Consider the following 11,723-nt stretch of genomic DNA (forward strand, 5'->3'; position numbering starts at 1 on the left):
TGCTACACATTGAGGACAGGTTGAAGAAGGCTTAAAGAATAGCTTCACCCTGCACCACTGTGCATCTCTGGGAAAAACCACCTAACATGTCTCAGCTCAATTTACTCATTTGCAAATGGGTATGAAAACACCTACCTTGGAATGTAGTTAAAAGGACAAGAAACATTGTTCATAAAGCACTGAGCTACAAGCTCAGCAAGCCGTAGATACCCCATCTACAGAACGATTATTCACCAGCCAGGAGCATGCTAACAGCTAATGAGAGAAGCATATGGACAAGTCAAAGTAGACAAATTTAATTGAATATGAATTGAATCACTTCCAATTTTCCTCACTTGGGTAATAGCAATAAATATTCATATTTTTATAGAATCTTGCATTTTTCAAAGAACTTGTCTTGAGTTATCTGAGCAATAGCCCTTCAAAGTCACTGAGGTGAGCTTAGTTGGGACTTTCAGAAACAATTTTTAAGTAGCTTGAAATATTTCAATAGTTGTCCAGAAGGGCTCTAATAGGAGCTGTTCCTACTGTTCACAACAATAAAAATCTCCTACAATCCTAGAACAGCACCACGGTCTTTCAGACTTCCTATGTTTGCACATGCTCTCTCTTCTCCTTGGAATTCCATTTCCCCTTTTCTCCTTTTCTATCTACTCCTCACTACCCCTTTCCCTCTGTTCCTACCCCTCCAACTTCCCCCACACACAGTAAGCAAAATCAGACAGCCTTAGTTAGGACCCAGCCTCTACCCCATGCTAGCTATGGGGCCTTGGGCAAATGTTACAAACTCTACTGCCTCTGTTTCCTTATCTGTAAAATGGGAGGAATAATAATAGTATCTGCCTCCTAATATTCTTGGTATTGTTGTCATCTCTTCCTTTAAAACTCATCCATGACCTTTCACTCACTGTCTTCTTCTGCCTGCTTGGGTCACGTGATGTCTGCCCTTTTTAGTACTCTCAGGATCCTGGGGCTTGCCTCTGGCATAATGTGAATCACACCATCTGACCCACTAATTCCACTCCAGTAATCTAGGTTAAGGAACTATAATCTGAAATGAATTCAAAGCTTATGGACAACAATGTCTACTGAAGCACTGTTTCTAATAATAAAATTTGCAAATAACATAAATGTCCATGATGAAGGCCATGGTCAATGACTAAGCCAATTATTATCAATGTTTTGTTTTTTTCTCATCCACTAAGGCCTGGGCAATGTCGACCTTCTCTCTAAACTCAATGCCTCAACAAGAGCCTTGAATGAAGTAGCTACTCAATAAATGTTTCCATCCACATATTCAGCAAAGATTTATTGAACACCTGTTATGAGCCAAGCACTGTGCTACATGCTTTATGTACATTATATTATTGAATCCTCCCAATACTTCCTGTGGTAGGTGCTATTTTCAATGTCAATTTTTAAATGAGGAACTGAGACTTAAAGAGGTGAAGCCAATCCTAGGTCTGCCAGACTTGAATGCCCAAGCACTAACACTTACGTTCTGTGGCTCTTGATGAATGAATACCACTGATAAAATAGCGGTTTGTCCATCCACAAAATAAATGCAGGCATGATATTTTTGGATGGGATTCTCTTAATGTTTAAACAAGCTACTACTTTAAAAGGTCAAAAAGCTTAGAAGTAATATTAATTCAATTTTAAAAATGAAGCAAGTTAAGTGACTTGCCGAGATCCCACAGCTAGTGAGTGACTGAGCTCTAACAAGAATCAGGTCACCTGATTCCTCATCTCTGGCTTTGTCCACTTTCCTTGCCCCAGCTGGAGGCTGGTGACCGCAATTCAGTTGTAAGATATTAATTTAAGGGACAGTCTTAAAAGAAAATATTGAGCAAGAAGAACAACATGCATTTTCCTACAAAAAGATTTTTGTGGAGGGTCTTTGTCCACGCAAAGTTTGTTGCCAAATATTTCTCTGATAGGATTGCCACAAAGAATGGATGATTTGGCACCGTCCAAAACTCTGAGAACAGTATCATGTTTAGCCCGCTCCAGCCTCTTTCTATGGCTTGTGAAATATAAAATAGGACTACATTCCCTAAGAAAATCTACTCTCATTCCAGTTTTCTAGATATGCTCTCTTGACTGCTCAAATATTGCAATGCTTTCTACCTCATATTTGCCCAACAACACTAACCTGGTTTTTCTACAAATCGTTTCTAGAAATTTCTCCTTTATAAGGGTGAAGATATGAAATGTCTTCAGCATTTCTACCAAGGAAAAGCGAAGTTCAGAGTTCAAGTAAGTATGGGATCAGTCAGGTAATACTAATAGGAAAAGGTGGATCATCTAAATGAGCTGGAAGGTCTACATTTTCCCCATTCCCTGAGAAATTATTCAGCTCTCCTCTCTGTTTGGAGGTGTGTAAATGCAGCTTAAAATGAAACAGAACCTTTAGGCTGAGGATCTCAAATGGATGTTGCTTCAAAGTCACCATTTAACAGTGCTATTCAGGAGGGAAAATAAAGATAAAGTTGCCATGGGAACCTCTGTAACACCTGGCACAGCACCTCTGACTCACAAAGCTGTATCTTAAAGAAACACAAGCATTAGCTGGTGCTTTTAGTAATCCCTGGGGCCAACCGTGCTTTCCTGATACACAGTGAGAGAATATTTACTGATACGCATCAATCTTTTTATGAGGGAGAAACTATTTTTTAAAAAGTGAAGTTTCTCATAGCCCAAATTCATTTTTATTGTACCCTAAATGTTTCATATGGAAAAATATATTTTCTTTTTCATAATCATTTCTGTTTCTGGTGCAATATAGGAGACATCTGCCCCTTACATTTAATAGTTGCAGCTTGTACAGACAGTTGGTATGGGAAACAGTTCACAAATTTAAATTCATGGAAGGTCAAGTTCGTGTGATCTGTACAGACACCACACACCACAAAGGACACCACATTTAAGTCAGAAATCAGGGTGTGATTCTTGGCTTTAACATTAGCCAGCTGGTATGTCTGCTCTCTGACTTCCAGCATCTTCATCAACTACATCGATTACCTGTGAAAATACCTATGTCATCAGGTGATTGTGAGAATTTCATTAGACCATTGGAGAAGAAAAGTCTTTTTGTAAACTGTAGAGGGAAGAGAAGGAAATACATTTATTGAGTGCCTAGTATGTGCTAGACACATATAAGCAATGTCATAGCTTTTATGTGTAAAACACAAGGCAAACAAGTCATAGATGAAGCTTTATAGGTTAACAGGAACAGATAACATAGGACCTTGAAAAAGAGTGTGGATTTCACAATGTAGGTAACTGAAAGCCATTAATTTTGAGCAGCAGAGCTACATGTTCAAAACTGGATCTTTGAAAGGCCCTTGGAACAATGAGGAGGGTAGACAGAGACAAAGGGACAGGAGGAAGAATGGTAGGGAGGTTCTTACAATAAATAGCCAAGGAGAGAAATGGTGGAGGTGAATATATTATTGTTAATGATGCCTCTGTGAACGAGGTGGGTGATAAGGTCTGGCTGATGGTTCAGTAAATAAATTACTGTCTTCTCCAATGGTGGCTACTATGGGCTAAATTGTATCTTCCAAAAAGATAGGTTGAAACTCTAAACCCCAAAGCTTGTGAATGTGACCATCTGGAAACAGGGTCTTTGCATATGTAATTAAGATGAGGTTGTATTGTTACTGGTTGTATTGGGTTAGGGTGCACCCTAACTCAATGACTGGTGTTCTTATACTAAGAGAAAAATATGGACACAGAGACACATAAGGAGAATGCCAAATTATGACAGAGGCAGAGACTGGACTGATGCATCTACAAGTCAAGAAATGCCAAGGATTGACAGCAACCACCAGAAACTAGGAGAGGCAAGGAAAGATCCCCCCATGGAGTCTTCAGGGAGATCGTGGCCCCACTGACATCTGGATTTCAGACTTTTAGCCTCCAGAATGGTGAGAGAATCAATTTATGCTGTTCTAAGTCACCAAGTTTGTGGTACATTGTTACAGCAGCCCTGGGAAATTAATATGGTCACAGTCACACGTGGAGAAAAAGAACTCAGTCAACATGTCCTGGTAGTTCCAACAATGCTCTACCTATTAAGAAGTGCCCCCATAGAGTGGATACTGGGGTGTACCACTCAGATCTTCCTTTAGGACAAAGACTCTCATTACGCCCTTGAGTGTTGGCTGTCGAGAGCTCATAGGTGTGTCCCTCTCCAGGAATTGCCCTCAGCTGAAAAGAGCTGTTTCAGCTCATATCTTGTCCTTTTCTCTATAACTAGCCCATATCTATATACTTGTTCCTGTGGGGCTAAAATAACCCCTTGACTCCATTCAGGACATCTCTACAGGGCCATTTCAGCTCCTGAGCTCCTCGTGAGCTTACCTGAAGTCTCTATTGTAATTGCATCACATCTTGACTTCCCTCTCAGTCCAATCCAGCTTGCCTCACTTCCTTGCAAATTCACCCCTAAGAGCAATATACTTCTTGCACGCAAACCTTTATTTCAGAAACTTCCTCCAGGGACCTGAACCTACGATACTCCGCAACATTATTCCCAACCTCACAAATGAAATATTGGCTTTTAGCCTTAATCTCAGATTTGCCTCTGTAAGAACCTGGGATGCATTCTTGGATAATCACCCAAAGGTATACAAATTGAAGAAAAACTCCCTCTGCAAAGGTAAACTTCCGTACAATTTTTTAAAACTCTGGTATGAAAATAAATCTGATTCTGCATTAAGAAAATATTAGAAAATGCATGCTACACTCTAGCCTAGAGCATGGAGTAATCCTGCAAGCCATATTTTATCGCTCTGAGCTACCACCATTAGCAAATGTCATCATAATCAATTGTAGACTCATGGAGAGATGATGACTCAGGCCAACCTGAGGAGTTGAAGAAACTGGAATTTATAATGATAATGAAAACCAGCCTGGTGAGATTGAAAATAAGAAAAAGATTATCAAAGTTCCAGGGACAAATAGAATTTGAACCACACAAGGGACTAGAGACAGAAAGATACGAAGAAATGTATTAGTTCTATTCATCTGGACTGAGTCACCAAATCTCTTTATCAACAGGAATTTGATTTTAAGGCAAGAGTCAAAGGATAAAGAGGCAAGCTAAAGTCAGGACTTGGCCTTTTAATTTTAAGGATCTAAGTATCTTCATACACACTCAACCGTAATTGGTTATAATTTTGACATGCAAAACTGTAATTGTCAAAACTGTTTGTCTAGGACTCAATATGTCAGGAATTATGCTAGACACTTTCCATGGATTCAGTCACTTATTTCTCACAGGACCTTATGATTTGGGTTATATTATTGTTCTCATTTTGCAGAAAGAGTAAATGAAGCAGAGGAAGGTGGAGCAACTTGCTCAAGGTCTTGCTGCACCCCCCAGATCCCATTAGTAATGATAGAAATTGGAGTTGGATCTTGGGGCAGCCAGGCTCCTAAGATCTTCCTCTTAACCCCCACATTTTACTCACTCAGAAATACCTCTCTCTAATCCTTTTTCTCCACACTATTTTTATCATCTTTTCATCTGGCTTTTATGCACGATTCTTTACTGGTTTATCTTCCTCTTTCTTTCTCTTCTATCCATCTTAGAGTTTGAGAGAGTCTGTACAGAAAGTCCCCCTTTTCCCCACCAAGTTAGAAACCCAGTAAACAAGAAATATATCCGTAAGTCAGATGCAGATGACTACATCAGCTTTGTTCCTGACAAAACCTAGGCTGCAAAACAAGGCTTAGACCTGGGGACAAGTAGGTTGATGATAATCTTCTGAATTGCATTTACCCTCAAAACTGCGGGGTAAATGGTGAGAGGGAAGTCTTTCCTGTTAATATCTCCCCAAAGCAGACATCAGATAAAGATTGTCCCTTCTTGACCAGGCGCGGTGGCTCACGCCTGTAATCCCAGGTCTTTGGGAGGCCACAGCGGGCAGATCACCTGAGGTTAGGAGTTCAAGACCAGCCTGGCCAACATGGTGAAACCCTGTATCTACAACAAATACAAAAAAAAAAAAAAATTAGCCAGGTGTGGTGATGCACACCTGTAGTCCCAGCTATTCAGGAGATTGAGATGGGAGGATCACTTGAACCCGCAAGGCTGTGCATCTCTGGGTAAAACCACCTAATGTGTCTGAGCTCAGTCACGTACCACTGCACTCCAGCCTGGAGGACAGAGCAAGACTCCATCTCAAATATATATATATATATATAGTCCCTTCTGTGTAGGCAGACAGACCTGAAAAGCAGTAAGTGAGAGAAAGCTTCTACCAGGCAAGGGAATAAGTGCTCTTCTCTAGCCCACTTCCGTGTAACATCACTTTTGACCATGTCTCTCCCACTTACAAGCCTTGAAGTCCAACTATCCCTTCAAGATCAGATTCAAGCCCCCTAGTGAGATATTGAAGGCCCTTTCTCCCTGTGGTCATCACTCGAGCTATTCACTAATGTTTCTAGCTCCTCTCGTTCTGGGCCTATGGGAGAGCTGTACTTCAAGATCATGTACTTCAGGTCATGTGGCTGGCTTTGTCCAAATAAATGTGAACAGAAGTGACATGTGTCACTTCTAGGTGGAATCCTATAAGGGCCAATTCCTTCATCATTTTCCTGTCCCCTTGCCATAGGGAACGATGAGGATCCGGGTGGTAGAGGGACTATCACCCTGAGTCAGGATGACACAGGGTAGAGCTCCCATTGACCCGTGATGGATCTACAGCACAGGAGAGAAATGGACATCTGTTGTTTATAGTCACCGAGCTTCAAGACTGTTTGTTACTGCGGTATGGCCTAACTCACCCTGTGCTATGCACTCACAATCTCCCAATTCCTTTTCCATGTGCTACAATTTCTAAACACGCAGGGTGACTTCTCACCTCCATGCTTCGGCTCATACTAGTCACCCTGTTTACCTCCATTCACATGTCCTCCAACATCCAGCCAACTTCCAACACCTCTTTCAAACCCAGATCAAAAATCACCTCCTCCGGGACAGATCCTGTGTCTCCTGGAGACAGAAGTCAATGTTCTCTTCCTTTGGACACAGCTCAGAAAACACTTAAGAATGACTGAGTGGGGGGGTTTCTGACCAGAGCAACTGAGTGGAAGTCTATGACCAGACTTGACTTGTCTGCTGTCTTTTACTAGATTAAGGATCCTCAGGTTGAGTAAGCTTGTAGCCCTTTCTTTCCTCTTTTTTTTTTTTTTGAGAAGGAGTCTCACTCTGTCACCCAGGCTGGAGTGCAGTGGTGCGATCTTGGCTCACTGCAAGCTCCACCTCCCAGGTTCACGCCGTTCTCCTGCCTCAGCCTCCCAAGCAGCTGGGATTACAGGCACCTACCACCATGCCCAGCTAATTTTTTTGTAATTTTAGTAGAGATGGGGTTTTGTGGTGTTAGCCAGGATGGTCTTGATCTCCTGACCTCGTGATCCACCCACCTCAGCCTCCCAAAGTGCTGGGATTACAGGCATGAGCCACCGAGCCCGGCCATACCCTTTCTTTTTCATTCCAGGCAATGTCAATTCTTCCTGCAGAGTGAGCAGGAACATGTTAACCACAGTCCCTCCACGCTGCAGAGCGCCAAGCTTGCCTTTAGCCCAAGGGAGGGACTTGGTATTTTCCTCAAGGCATTCAGTGCATGTGCCAAGTATTTTGCTTCACAAGCCAGGGAGGAGCCACAGAGGCAGCAGCAGAAGGGGAAGAGGAGGCACATGGTGAGGCATATGGTGTCAGTGGCACCACGCCAGGAATGGCAGCACTTACACGTTGGCCATGGGCAGAACTTGGAGAACAAATTACATTTCTCCCTTTGGGAAAGGAGACAAAATGAGACTAGGGTGTTATGCCAAGACGACAGTGAAGTGCTAAATATAGATGGGCCCTTCTGTCTTGAGCAATGGTTCTCAACTCTGACCAGACATTAAAAATTACCTGGAGAGCCTTAAAATATTTCAATGTCTAGGCAGCATTCCAGACTAGCTAGATCAGACTCCCTGGGGGTGGGGCCCAGACATCAGTATTTTTTCAGAACTCCCTATATGATTCACGGGCAGCGGAGCTTACAAACCCACTCTGGAGCACAGCGTGTATCTGGTCTTCCCAGCAGACCTCAGGAGGCGGATGGCAAGAGTGTATGGTTTATTCTGCTTTATGTCTCATATCCTTGGCACTACCTATATTCTATGAAATTGGGATTGTATACAGTCAGGGAGAGAGAAGTGAGTATTTTCTGAGGGCTCCCTGTGTGGAAGACTTTGGTGGTATATCCCTCACTCACACTGTTCCATGTCATTATCACATCGATCCCATGGAACGGCCACTCCCTTTGAGAAATGAGAAAGCTGAGGTTTAAAGAAGTGAAATCACATTCACACAGTTAACAAGCAGCATTCGGGATTCAGTTCAAGGTCCCTTTTCTTCCACACCACTGCTTTTCAAACTACTGTGGTGTTTGAGGTGCTGCAAACATTTGATTCAAGTAGCATTTTCAATGTAAATCTGTAATTTTCGAAGCCATAACATAGAAAAGCACACACAAAATTGTCTCATATACTACCCTGCAGCACACTAGAGTCTTCCAGTGCATTGCTGTGCACGTCTGTGTTAACTCATGTCTGTGCAGGCCCCTGAGGAAGAATTCTCTTACTACCTCTGTATTTACCATTGTATCTGTCTGTTCTCATGCTGTTATGAAGAACTACTGGAGACTGGGTAACTTATAAAGGAAAGAGGTTCAATTGGCTCACAGTTCTGCATGGCTGGGAACCCCTCAGGAAGCTTACAATCATGGCCAAAGGCACTTTTTCACAATGTGGCAGGAGAGAAAATGAGTGTCAGCAGGGGAAATGCCAAACGCTTATAAAACCATCAGATCTCCTGAGAACTCACTATCAGAAGAAGAGCATGGGGGAAACCGTACCCATGATTCAATCGCTTCCCACCGGGTCCCTCCCACAACACGTGGGGATTATGGGAACTACAATTAAAGATGAGATTTGGGGAGGGCGGAGCAAGATGGCCAAATAGGAACAGCTCCAGTCTCCAACTCCCAGCGCGAGCGACACAGAAGACCGGTGATTTCTGCATTTTCAACTGAGGTACTGGGTTCATCTCACTGGGAGTGCGGACCCGATCCGGTGCTGGGTCAGCTACTGCAGCCCGACCAGCGAGAGCTGAAATGAAGGCATTGCCTCACCTGGGAGGCGCCAAGGGAAGGGAATCCTTTTCTAGCCAGGGAACTGAGACACTCCAGCACCTGGAAAATGCGGGAACTCCCACCCCAATACTGCGCTTTAGCAAACAGGCACACCAGGAGATCATATCCCACACCTGGCCTGGAGGGTCCCCCTAGACCTCCCTCATTGCTAGCACAGCAGTCTGTGATCTGCGGCAGGCAGCAGCAAGGCTGGGGGAGGAAGCCGCCATTGCTGAGGCTTAAGTGGGTAAAACAAAGCTGCCGGGAGGCTCGAACTGGGTGGAGCTCACAGCAGCTCATTCTACTGTCTCTGTGAGCTCTACCTCTGGGGACAGGGCACAGTAAACAATAACCTCTGCAGCCTGTCTGCAGAAGCCTCTACAGATGCAAACGACTCTGTCCTGACAGCTTTGAAAGAGCAGTGGATCTCCCAACACGGATCTGAGAAGGGACAGACTCCTGCTGGTGACCCCTGACCCCTGAGTAGCCTAACTGGGAGACATCCCCACTAGGGCAGTCTGACACCCCACCACCTCACAGGGTGGAGTACACACCCCTGAGAGAGCTTCCCGAAAGCAAGAATCAGACAGGTACACTCGCTGTTCAGAAATATTATCTTCTGCAGCCTCTGCTGCTGATGCAGGCAAACAGGGTCTGGAGTGGACCTCAAGCAATCTCAACAGACCTGCAGCTGAGGGTCCTGACTGTTAGAAGGAAAACTATCAAACAGGAAAGGACACCTACACCGCCCATCAGTACATCACCATCCATCCAGACCAGAGGCAGATAAAACCACAAAAGATGGGGGAAAAAGCAGGGCAGAAAAGCTGGAAATTCAAAAATAAGGCATCTCGACAAGGAGGCCTTGGCTCATTGCCAGCAACGGATCAAAACTGGACGGAGAATAACTTTGACGAGATGAGAAGAAGAAGGAAAGTCCATCAAATTTCATAAGAGCTAAAAAGGAGAATTCGTGCAAAGCGCCGAAACCAAAATCTTGAAAAAGTGGAAGAGTGATGGCTAGAGTAATTAATGCAAGAAAGGTCATAAGCGAAATGAAAGAGATGAAAGACTCATGACCACGAAATACGTGACAAATGCACAAGCTTCAGTAACCACGACTCGATCAACTGGAAGAAAGAGTATCGGGTAAGGGATCAAATATGAGATAAGAAATGAAGCGAAAACCAAAAGAAAAAGAAAAAGTGACAAAAGCCTGCAAAATTGGGATTATGTAAAAGATAACTCTACGTCTGATTAGGGTGCCTGAAAGTGAGGGGAAAATGGAACCAAGTTGGAAAGCATAAGGATATCATCAGGAGAACCCTTCCCCAACCTAGTGGGGCAGGCCAACGTCCAAATCCAGGAAATACAGAGAGCGCCACAAGATACTCCTCGAGGAGAACGCTCCAAGACACATAATTGCCAGATTCACCAAGTTGAAGTGAAGGAAAAATCTTAAGGGCAGCCAGAGAAAGGTCGGGTTACCCACAAAGGAAGCCCATCAGATAACAACAGATCTCTCGGCAGAAACTCTACAAACCGAGAAGAGTGGGGCCAATATTCAACGTTTCTTAAAAGAAAGAATTGCAAACCAGATTTCATATCCAGCCAAACTAAGTTTCATAAGTGGAGGAGAAATAAAATCCTTTACAGATAAGCAAATGCTTAGAGATTTTGTCACCACTGAGCCTGCCCACAAAGAGACCCTGAAGGAAACACTAAAACATGGGAAAGGAACAAGCGGTGCAGTCATTGCAAAAACATGCCAAAATGTAAAAGACCATCAGGCTAGGAAGAAACTGCATCAACTAACGAGCAAAATAACCAGTTAATATCATGGCTAGCGGGATCAAGTTCACACATACGGCACAAAATCTTAACCTTAAATGTAAAATGGATTCATCGCCAATTAAAAGACACAGACTGGCAAACTGGATAAAGAGTCAAAGACCCATCCAGTCACTGCTGTATTCCAGGAGACCCATCTCACACGCAGAGACAGCCGAAACCGAAATAAAAGGGATGGAGGAAGATTTCAAAGCAAATGGAGAACAAAAAACTGGGGGTTGCAATACTAGTGTCTGATAAAACAGACTTTAAGCCATCAAAAGATCAAAAGAGACAAAGGCGGCCATTACATAATGGTAAAGGGATCAATTCAACAGGGAAGAGCTAACTATCTAAATATATATGCACCAATACAAGGAACAGATTCGCCAAAAAACAAGTCCTTAGAGACTTACAAAGAGACTTAGACTCCCCATACAATAATAATGGGAGACTTCAACCTCCACTGTCAACGTTAGACAGATCAGCAAGAGACAGAAAGTTAACAAGGATGTCCAGGGAATTGAGACTCATCTCTGCAGCAAGCAGACCTAATGAACATCTATAGAACTCTCACCCCAAATCAACAGAATATACATTGTATAAGCACCACATCGTACTTACTCCAAAATCGACCACGTGGTGGGTAAAGCACTCCTCAGCAAATGTACAGAACAGAAATTATAACAAAATTGTCTC

Source organism: Papio anubis, chromosome 5, assembly GCF_008728515.1.
Source record: "Papio anubis isolate 15944 chromosome 5, Panubis1.0, whole genome shotgun sequence".
NCBI lineage: Eukaryota > Metazoa > Chordata > Mammalia > Primates > Cercopithecidae > Papio > Papio anubis.